Source organism: Crotalus tigris, unplaced genomic scaffold (genome assembly GCF_016545835.1).
Source record: "Crotalus tigris isolate CLP2741 ecotype Arizona unplaced genomic scaffold, ASM1654583v1 scf7180000024506.7606697, whole genome shotgun sequence".
NCBI lineage: Eukaryota > Metazoa > Chordata > Lepidosauria > Squamata > Viperidae > Crotalus > Crotalus tigris.
In genome coordinates, this window is record NW_024100678.1 from 4,673,682 (window position 1) to 4,683,256 (window position 9,575).

A 9,575-nucleotide genomic window follows, 5' to 3' on the forward strand; every position below is an offset into this window, starting at 1 on the left:
GCATGTGGTCAACCCTGGAATTCTTGGTTTAAAGGGAAAAATGTGGGTGGTGGAATACAAGAAGTGAAGCCAAATTGGATCTCTTCTGATATATGTAAACTTTTATTCTTTGTTCTTCCTGGAACTGCTCTTCTCATTTCATCAATTTGCAATGCAACTTTTGACACTGCCAACATTTTGTTTGGTAAAGATTTTCTTGTATGAGAAACAACATCATTCCAGTAGATGTCTATAAATATAATCACTGGATTGAAGTCACAGAATATCTTCCAACTGAGAACAAGATGCGGTGCCAATATTTAGTGAAAGACTAATCATATTTATTTTACAACTACAAGAACAAAAAAGATGAATATTCAAGACTTCAACTAGCATCAGCTCTATTTAGAAGAATTTACTTTCCTCCATATCCTAGTTGTCTGAAATGATAAAATTATGGATTATTAAAATAGGCAAGCTCAAATCTTCCAATATTTTTCTCTGTATAATAATATATAAGAATTGTAATATATCTACATTATTAAGCTTTAGCATTCATACTTTAATAACAATATTAAAATGAAATTGTGTAATTCCACTACTCAACGTGTAGATTGTAATTTACATAAGGCAATGTCCAAATTGATTTATCTATTGAAATATGTTTTATCACATTTTTCTACTTAAAAAGCACTCAAAGAAGCTGTATGCCTTGTTTCTTAATTATATTTGGTTTATAAAGGTACCAATTTTTTCTGAAATTTACATTAGTATGAAATATTACATTACTGGTACTTGCATAATATAGTAAGAGAAAATACTATTTTTATAAACACTTTACAGCCACTCTATCATGCTTGTATGTGCCATCAATATTTAAGTTGATTACATTAAAATGAGGTAATACTTCTATACCTTTTAGATGTGCTGTTCTTATGATGTTTTTGTTGCAATGCAGGTCAAATCTGTGAATCCAAATTTATAAAGCAAGGATGGGTAATTTTTTTGAATTAATTAGTATATTTTGATGTTGAGTGCTCACATTGTTGAGGCTCTCAACAAATGGCTTTGCATAAAAGAGTAATGGTGATGGACACAAGTTGCAGAACTACTAGAAAGCAAATTGGTGAGATTATTTCCCTAATATTCCATGGACCTATCCATGATACATTCCCTTGGATACTCTCAGTCATTCCTTATTACCTTTGCTTTTTTTTCTGGAAAGCTATGTAGGTGGGGAGGAGGCTTTTCCAATAAAGCACAATCTGCAAACCACCTCAAGGCCCAAGTGAGCTCTAGTATCATTTTTACAAATAAATACAGTAAAAGCTAGTGCTTTGCTTTGTAGCATGCTAGCTTTCCATTTTTTAAAAACATCAGATGAATAGAGTGCCTGACAAACCCTAAGAAAAGAACCACAAGCATCCTGAAATCAACAAGAAAAATACAGGTAGTCCTTGACTTATGATCACAGTTTCGGAGTAGAACTTCTGTTGCTAAATGAGGCAATTAAGTCAGACATGCCCACTTTTGCAACCTTTTTTTGCCATAGTTGTTAAGCAAATCGCTGCAGTTGTTAAGCAATCACACGGTTGATAAGCAAATCTTGCTTCTCCCATTGAACTTGCTTGTCGGAAGCCAGTTGGGAAGGTTGCAAATGGTGATCATGTGACCCTGGGATGCTGTAATCATTGTAAATACATGCTGATTGCCAAGCACCTGAATTTTTATCATAGGACCACAGAGATACTGCATCAGTCATAAGTGTAAGGACCAGTGGTAAGCCACTTTTTTCAATGCTTTTGTAACTGAATGATCACTAAACGAATGATCATAAGTTGAAGACTACCCGCAATTGCATAATACCAAAAAAGAAAGAAATGGTCAGGCATAAATACATAGAAACAGAATGTTTAGATGACATCTTTGCCTTTTGTTGTTCATTGAAAAAGATGATAGTACTGGTTGCTTCTACCATAAGGTTTCATTAGTGTAATTCCAAGCAAAGCAAGCTTTACAGAAAAGAGTAATATTCCTGATAATTTTAATTTATTCGCATAAAATGAATGCTATGATCTTTTTTCTCACCCAAGTATTCTATACATAATCTCAGACATTAGCAAAGGGTAACAAATAAGATTAAGCAGAACATAACAGTCTCCATCCTGATAATGGTGTCTGAGTTTTTATCAAGGAAATAAAGAGATTTTATATCTCCAGATTCAGACAGATATCACTTTGGAAGCCCTTGAAAGGAATAGTAACAGGAATGTTTTCCTGGAAAACTATAACTCAGCCTCAAATCCTTAAATTTTATAAATACCTCTGTGCTATAATATTGGGGAGAAGGGAGGAGGAAAAAACAAGGGAATTAAAATGTTATTCTTTATTGAAAGAGAGGTTATTTTAGCTGTATTCTCTCCTTTGCCTATCATAATAACTACAAGGTATTTATTTAGTAGGTTCTCTTTGTTCTTCTGTTGAATATCTTTATGTGGATGAGGATCTAATTGTATTGTAACATATTACCTAATAAATCCATCCAATCCTGTTTAGTTTATTGGACAACTGTTTCCTAGTCCCATTTTTGTTCTTACTGATGGCTGTCTGAATTTCTTCATCTTTGTTTAATAGAAAAGTTCATCCTTACTGCTAAGAAGCTCTCTGCAACATATAAAGCAAAGAGAGAAAAATGAGAAAAGAATGTGGTATCTTCAAGGAGACAGCGAATGACTTAGTGCAAAAATGGGGAAATTTATCTGCAACAGTAAGGGCATTCTACACATCTCCAGAATGCACTAAGTGGTGCAGTAAACCAATAAATTAGAAGAATGTAAATGTTTTGTGGGAATTGCACACAAGGGAAAATGCTTCCTCATCCTCATATTTGTTTTCATGCAAATTATTAAAGAACTAGTACTACTGGTATAAAGCTGAGTAAGACATCAAAACCAGTTACAGAGATTACCTTAAATTGCAAAATTACACCAGTTTCCTTCCATCTATAAAAATCATTATGATAAAATGTCAAAAAGAAAACTTATTAAAGCCTAAAGGAATTTCTTATTTCAGTTCTAATACTCTAATTTTTCTAATTTAATATACATTCAGCCTAATAAGTGTTCAATGAAATGATTTAACTCTTATCAGACTGAATTTATATTAAATGACCTAGTAAACTTTGATTTATTAATACTTTTTGTAATTCTCACAGAATTCCTGCAGGATGAGTAGGTTTATCCATATGGGTCTTTCCACTCATTATATAATAGCACAGTACTATTCTGCTTCAGTCTGAATGGCAGTAATGGAATCACAATTAATGCCTTTGCCAATGAAACACAAGTTTAATGCCATTGGGTGGAAATGTAATTAGCCCAAGGTTTGTTTTGCTTTGTTTTGGGGTTTATTTTGCAGATATTCATTGCCAGAACTAGCCATCTTTCTGCTCCTTTGATGTTTTGTCTAACTATAAGGAACTCTGCTTAACATCAGACACACTTTCTGCCTCTGTACAGTCAATAGATTTTGGACTACTTCAGAGTACATCCTAAAGGCCACTATCAAGAGGAAAGGTCCATATTTAACCAACAAGTGGAGATGGGAGAATAATTTCTTTCCAATTCAAATTGTAATTAAGCTACACCAATTGAAGGATGCCATTATTGTCCTTAGTAGACTAGACAAATCAATTAACTTTAGAAGACAAGTTATTTAAGCTGATGGAGTGAGTCTACACTGGCTTAGCAAAACCATCATTCTGTAATAAATGGGTCTAAGTTAGCAGCTCCATTACACAAGTGGAACAGTGCCAATGTAGGACAAATGTTTTTAGTATCCTCAGAGGCCACTTATACATCTCCTACTATTACAAAGACCTTCAACTACATTGTCAGATGAGATGCAGATGTACCAAATAATCAAGCATTAGGCAGAAATAAAAGTATAGACTCTAGGGCAAGGGTGTCAAACTGCTGGCCCGTGGGCCAGACACATCATCCGGAAGCTGTGCCCACCCCTTTGCCAGCAATGGCAAAACCATCCTGATACGTTGCCTGACATCACGTGACATCGCGAGTTTGACATATCTGCTCTAGGGTATTCATAGAGCCTAAAGAGTTACCCAATGAAACTAAGCTCAGTTGATAAAACTGCAGCTCCTTATATTGAATGAATTAATATTATCCTCACAGCATTGATGATTCCAATGAATGGCTGCTCAAGAGTAGAAATCTGAGTAGATCATAGCAATGATGACAAAAACAAAAATTGTGTGCTTCGGCCATCTTATTCGGATGCATCCAAGAGAACCATCCACAGGCTCCTATCTGTCAGGTCAAACAATTAGATCCACACGTGAAAAGGTTCAAGCTTATTACTTTTTTAGTATTCTACCTCTAGTACAAGAATCTTCCTAGAATACTAACCTTCCCTTGGGAACAGATAAAAATCCATGAAACATGGAGTGGCGGGTTGTCAGTCCTAAATCTCTTGCAGTTGTGCAAAGACTAAAAGCTAACCCCACTTGATCCCTCTTCCTGCCTGGCTGGGAGTTTTCCAAAACTACCTCATGTTACTCCACCCTTTGGGGAAACAGCCAGCTCTTTATACCATTCTGGAAGGCTAAAAAGTTGGGGGGCTGCCAAATCTCAGAGGGAAGGGTTGCTATGGAAAAGACACACTTCCTAGTTGCTAATAAATGGCCATATTTAGAAGAAGGGACTGGAGCATGCCCATTGTATCCAACCCAGTGGGATGGGAAGGTACCATATAGGTCATGTGTCATATAAGGCCTTAAGCATCCTAAAGGTCATTTGAATCATCACCTGTACAAGAAATTTTGTGAGACACATTTTTACTTTCATTCATAAGAAATTTCCTTTCCAACTGAAGACATGTTATCAGATCTGCTACAGTACTCATCTTATGAATTTGTTTCCTTTCCTTCTTTCTGTCCCTTGAGAAACTATTTAAATCACAGAACAATCTGTTAATACAGTTTTATTTTTATTAGTTTTTTATTTTTTTTGTAAGAACGCCACCATTAAGAGCTGGCACAAGCCATTTTAGCTGAAGCAAAGAATTTGTACATCATGAATCCTTACCCTCCTGTCAAGTGATTAACATTAGGAATATCACTCTGCTCTGCTAAATCATTACATCCAATTTGATTTGACAGAAATATAACTGTATGTCTTTGAATTTTGAACCTTAGTCTTATACAATATGAAAAATGAACCCCTCTCACCCCAGAGAATTAATTTCTCTGATTACATTAAGAAGCAAGTCTATCTTTAAGACTCCTATGCCTGACTGCATTTATGCTCTCGTTTAGCATCTCAAAATGGACACTTTCTTTCAAGAAGGATTACTGCATGAATCACCTGCTTGTTAATCAGACCTATTAGCATTCTGTCATCCATTAATTGCAATATAGGAACTATAGTTTTCATTGTTTCTTGCTGCCATCCAAATAGAGCTCTTCAGGTTTGCAAAGACATTTGTTGCTTTCTGTCTTTTGCAAATTACTATATTTATCAATTCAGCATGATATCTATGATAGTGTTGACTAGAAAGATATACAGTAATTGTTAATATGCTTCAGCCAATCTTTAGCCCATCAGCTTTCCTAATAATTTATTTAAAAACACTGTAAATAAAGTTTTTAACACTGCAAGGAGCCTGTCTGGAATCAAAGCTGTTTCTCAGGCATTTTTTTCATACTCCTACGTAAAGATATGGAGGACAGAAATAATGCATTTCTTTTTCACATGTAAGTAATTCATATCAGGTGGATTGAAGCTAACATCCAAAGTAGGAAAATTTACCATTCAAAATACAATTTTACAGCTCACAAATATTTTAGGTTGATATTATTATTCACAAGAGCATAGGTTTAGAATCCATTCAAGATATGTGGCTGCTTGGAATTATGCTTTCATTTGGTAACCATGCATTACAAACCAGAAACATTCTTCTTTGAGGTGATTTCAGAAATGGTGAGTGAATGAAAGATTAGAAGAAAATGATCAAACTCATGCCTGCAGTCCTGATTTAAAATTATTATGGAGAATAACAACTTCTCAGCAACTAGTATATTGGCTTTAACCCTTTAATGAAGTAATTTGATTCAAAAGCCACTTCTAATGTCAACTCTTGATACTTATGTTTTTCAAAAGAATGTAGGAAAACCAGCTAGAAAGTTCTACTTAAAGCAGTGTGGCATAACTATTGCAAAGTCAGATTACAAACTGGGAATATTCTTCTTTGAGGTGATTCCAGAAATGGTGAGTGATTAAAAGTCTGAATCATTCTGAAAACCTTTTGACAGAATAAAGTAGTATTTTTCTCCCTAGGTATTTACCACTTGATTGTGTATAATAAAAATGGGAAGATTCCTAAACCTCCCTTTGGATAGGCTCAGGGCAGTGGCTGTTTCATACTTAGCTTGATTATGCAGTGAAGGTAAAGAACAGATTTCATGGACTACATTTGAGATGTTGAAGAACTCTTGACTGAATTTCATGGAATTATTAAAATAAATATTCCTGATGTTATTATAGATATAACTATAATACATGGAACACTAACAAATGCTATAACAATGCATATATCCAGAGATTATTTAAGAATTATTGCAAGATCGAGTGGATTAAATTTGATAAATAATACAGCCTGGAGTACAGATAGTCTTGATTTACAACAGTTCATTTAGTGATCATTCAAAATTACAACGGTACTGAAAAAAGTGATTATGACCATTTTTCACAGTTAAAACCTTTGTAGCATTCCCATGATCATGTGATCAAAATTCAGATGCTTGGCAATTGGTTCATATTTCTGACCATTGCTGTGTCTCAAGGTCATGTGATCACCTTTTGCAGTCTTCTGACAAGCAAAGTCAGTAGCCAGATTCACTTAACAACTGGGTTACTGACTTATCAACTGCAGTGATTCACTTAACAACTGTGGCAAGAAAGGTCATAAAGTGGGGCAAGATTCACTTAACAAATGTTTCACTTAACAACAGAAATTCTGGGTTTAATTGTGCTTGTAAGTTGAGGGCTACCTGTACTCTGAATTGAAATTTATGATATCTTACTGTATTAAAGAGAAGTGCAAAAATCAAAAGAAACCCACGTGGCTGTTATAGATACATTAAAAATAGAAGAAAAGTTGAAAGCAAAAGGTAACAGAGATAGAAAATTTGTCAAAGTAGATCTGGAATTCTGGTGAAGAAGAAAAAAAGGCAAGGAGTTATATCTAAATAAGATATTCATAAAACCCAGGGTAGCAATCAAATGGGAAAAACTGGATGTTTATTTAAGAAAATTATTAAAATTAAAGGAATTTTTATGAAAAGATAGGAACATAAAAGAAAACAAAGTTCTACTGAAGAAAGAAGATATAAAAGAGCAATAGTGTGATTATATGGAAGAACTGTGCAAAAAACAGTCCCAAATTCTATGATACACACCAAGACTTGTTCATTGAACTAGAACCAGACATTCTGGAAAGTGAAGTTAAATGGGCCCTAGAAAATATTGCTAACAATAAAGCTGCAGGAGCTGATGAAATACCAGCAGAATGGTTTGAAAACTTAGGCAGTTAACATGCTACTTGTCTGGAAGGAAGGAAGGAAACACAGCAGTGGCCAAGAGACTGGAAATGATCAATTTATATTCCAATACAAAAAAGGCAGTGCTAAAGAAAGTTCACACTGCCAAACAATTGTATTTATTTCACAAGCTAGTAAGAAAGTGGTCAAGAATGGGAAATGCCAGATGTACAAACTTGATTCAAAAGAGGCAATTGTACCTAACAGTGCATTTGATGGATAATGGAATATCTGATGGATAATGGAAAAGGCAACAGAATTTCTAAATATATGTATTTCTGCTTTTTCAATTATATGAAATCTCTATGCAGTGAGGACCAGATACAAATCTCTGATTCCAACCTGTAGTAATCAGGATATCTTAGATGTCATGATCAATAAACATGTTTACTATCATTACTACATATTATAATTTTGTTTATACTCTTGTATTCCACTGCAGTATTTTTCACTGTGCAAGGAATGCAGATCTTATCTAGACCAACAGGTTGATATTCCTGTGGTTCTTTCCCAGAAACTGGAGGCTCTGAGAGTTTGGATGAGAGGGAGAATGGGCTTCCACTCAGTTCTGCCAAGACCAAGTATAGGTTTGGATTTTTTCCATGTTTGACTCTGAATGGGGTTACGCTCCCCAAGACACAAGTGATACAAAACCTGCAGGTTTTTCTATGCTCACAACTCTTGCTCAAAGAACAGGTGGCAACTATGACAGGAGCCCCTATGACAGGTTTAGCTTATATGCCAATTGGAAAGCCTTATGGTAATCAATGCCTTAATTACCTCCTCTTTAATTTATTATAATGGGGCTGCCCTTAAAGAATATCTGAAAACTGCAACTGCTCCAGAATACAGCAGCCTGGGGAACATTAATAATAATAATGATGATGATAAAGTTGGAAGGGACCTTGGAGGTCATCTAGTCCAACCCCCTGCTCAGGCAGGAAACCCTATACCATTTTGGACAAATGGCTGATACACTTCTATAAAACTGTTATTCTTCATGCTTTATTGGTTTCATGTGGGCTTCCAGGTGCTTTTTAAATTGCTCATTATTACCTATAAAACCCTACATAGCATCAAGCCAGACTATATATGAGATTGCCCGTCTCCTATTGTTTTTGCTCACTCGAACAGAACCAACAGGCTGGGCAAGTTTCCAGTCCCTGCTATCAAGCTGTGAATTTTGGTGGATCTAGGAGTCATGCTTTCTCTGTCACAGTGCCTGCTCTACAGAACATAGATGGCCCCAAACACATCAGCCTTTTGCAAGACACTAAAGACCTGATTTCTCCCAAAGGCATTTGGGCCAGGAGGTTATTGGTTTTTTTTCTGTTTATAGATTGGGAATTATTCTTTTCTCAACTCCATATGTTATGTGGATAGTTGATTTTTTAAAAATTCTATTTGGGGGAGGGAGGTTAATTCTTTGAATGCTGCCCAAAATCACTCCTGTGAGATGGGTAGCCATACAAATTGTTTAAACAAATAAAATGATTACATTAAAATTAATTAAAACCCCAGTGAAAGAGATGCCTGTTGGCTCCTATTCTACAGGAAGCTCATTCTATAGCTTGGAACAAAGCAAATGACTCTTTTCCATGTGTTGAATTACTGAGCCTCTGACAGTGGAGGCATCTTCAGAAGGCTGTCTGTCTTACAAATCTTAACACTCAGACATGTTTGTAATACAAACAGTCAGAACTTAAGATTTCTAAGCTTTAAAGATTAATATCAATAACTTTAATTAGGCTTTCCAAATAAAGTGGCAATCAATGCAGATATTTCAGGAAGCATACTGCATTATTTCTGTATCTTGAACTGACTAGCACCTTGCTACTGCATTTCATATTTTTTGGTAGTCCTTTTAAGTTATTTGTCTACAATGTTTCTCTTTATACATGTTTGTTAGTACTTTTTCCCAATATGTTGCATTTTTGTATATATTTTCATACATAGAAGCATTTCTATGCACCAATAT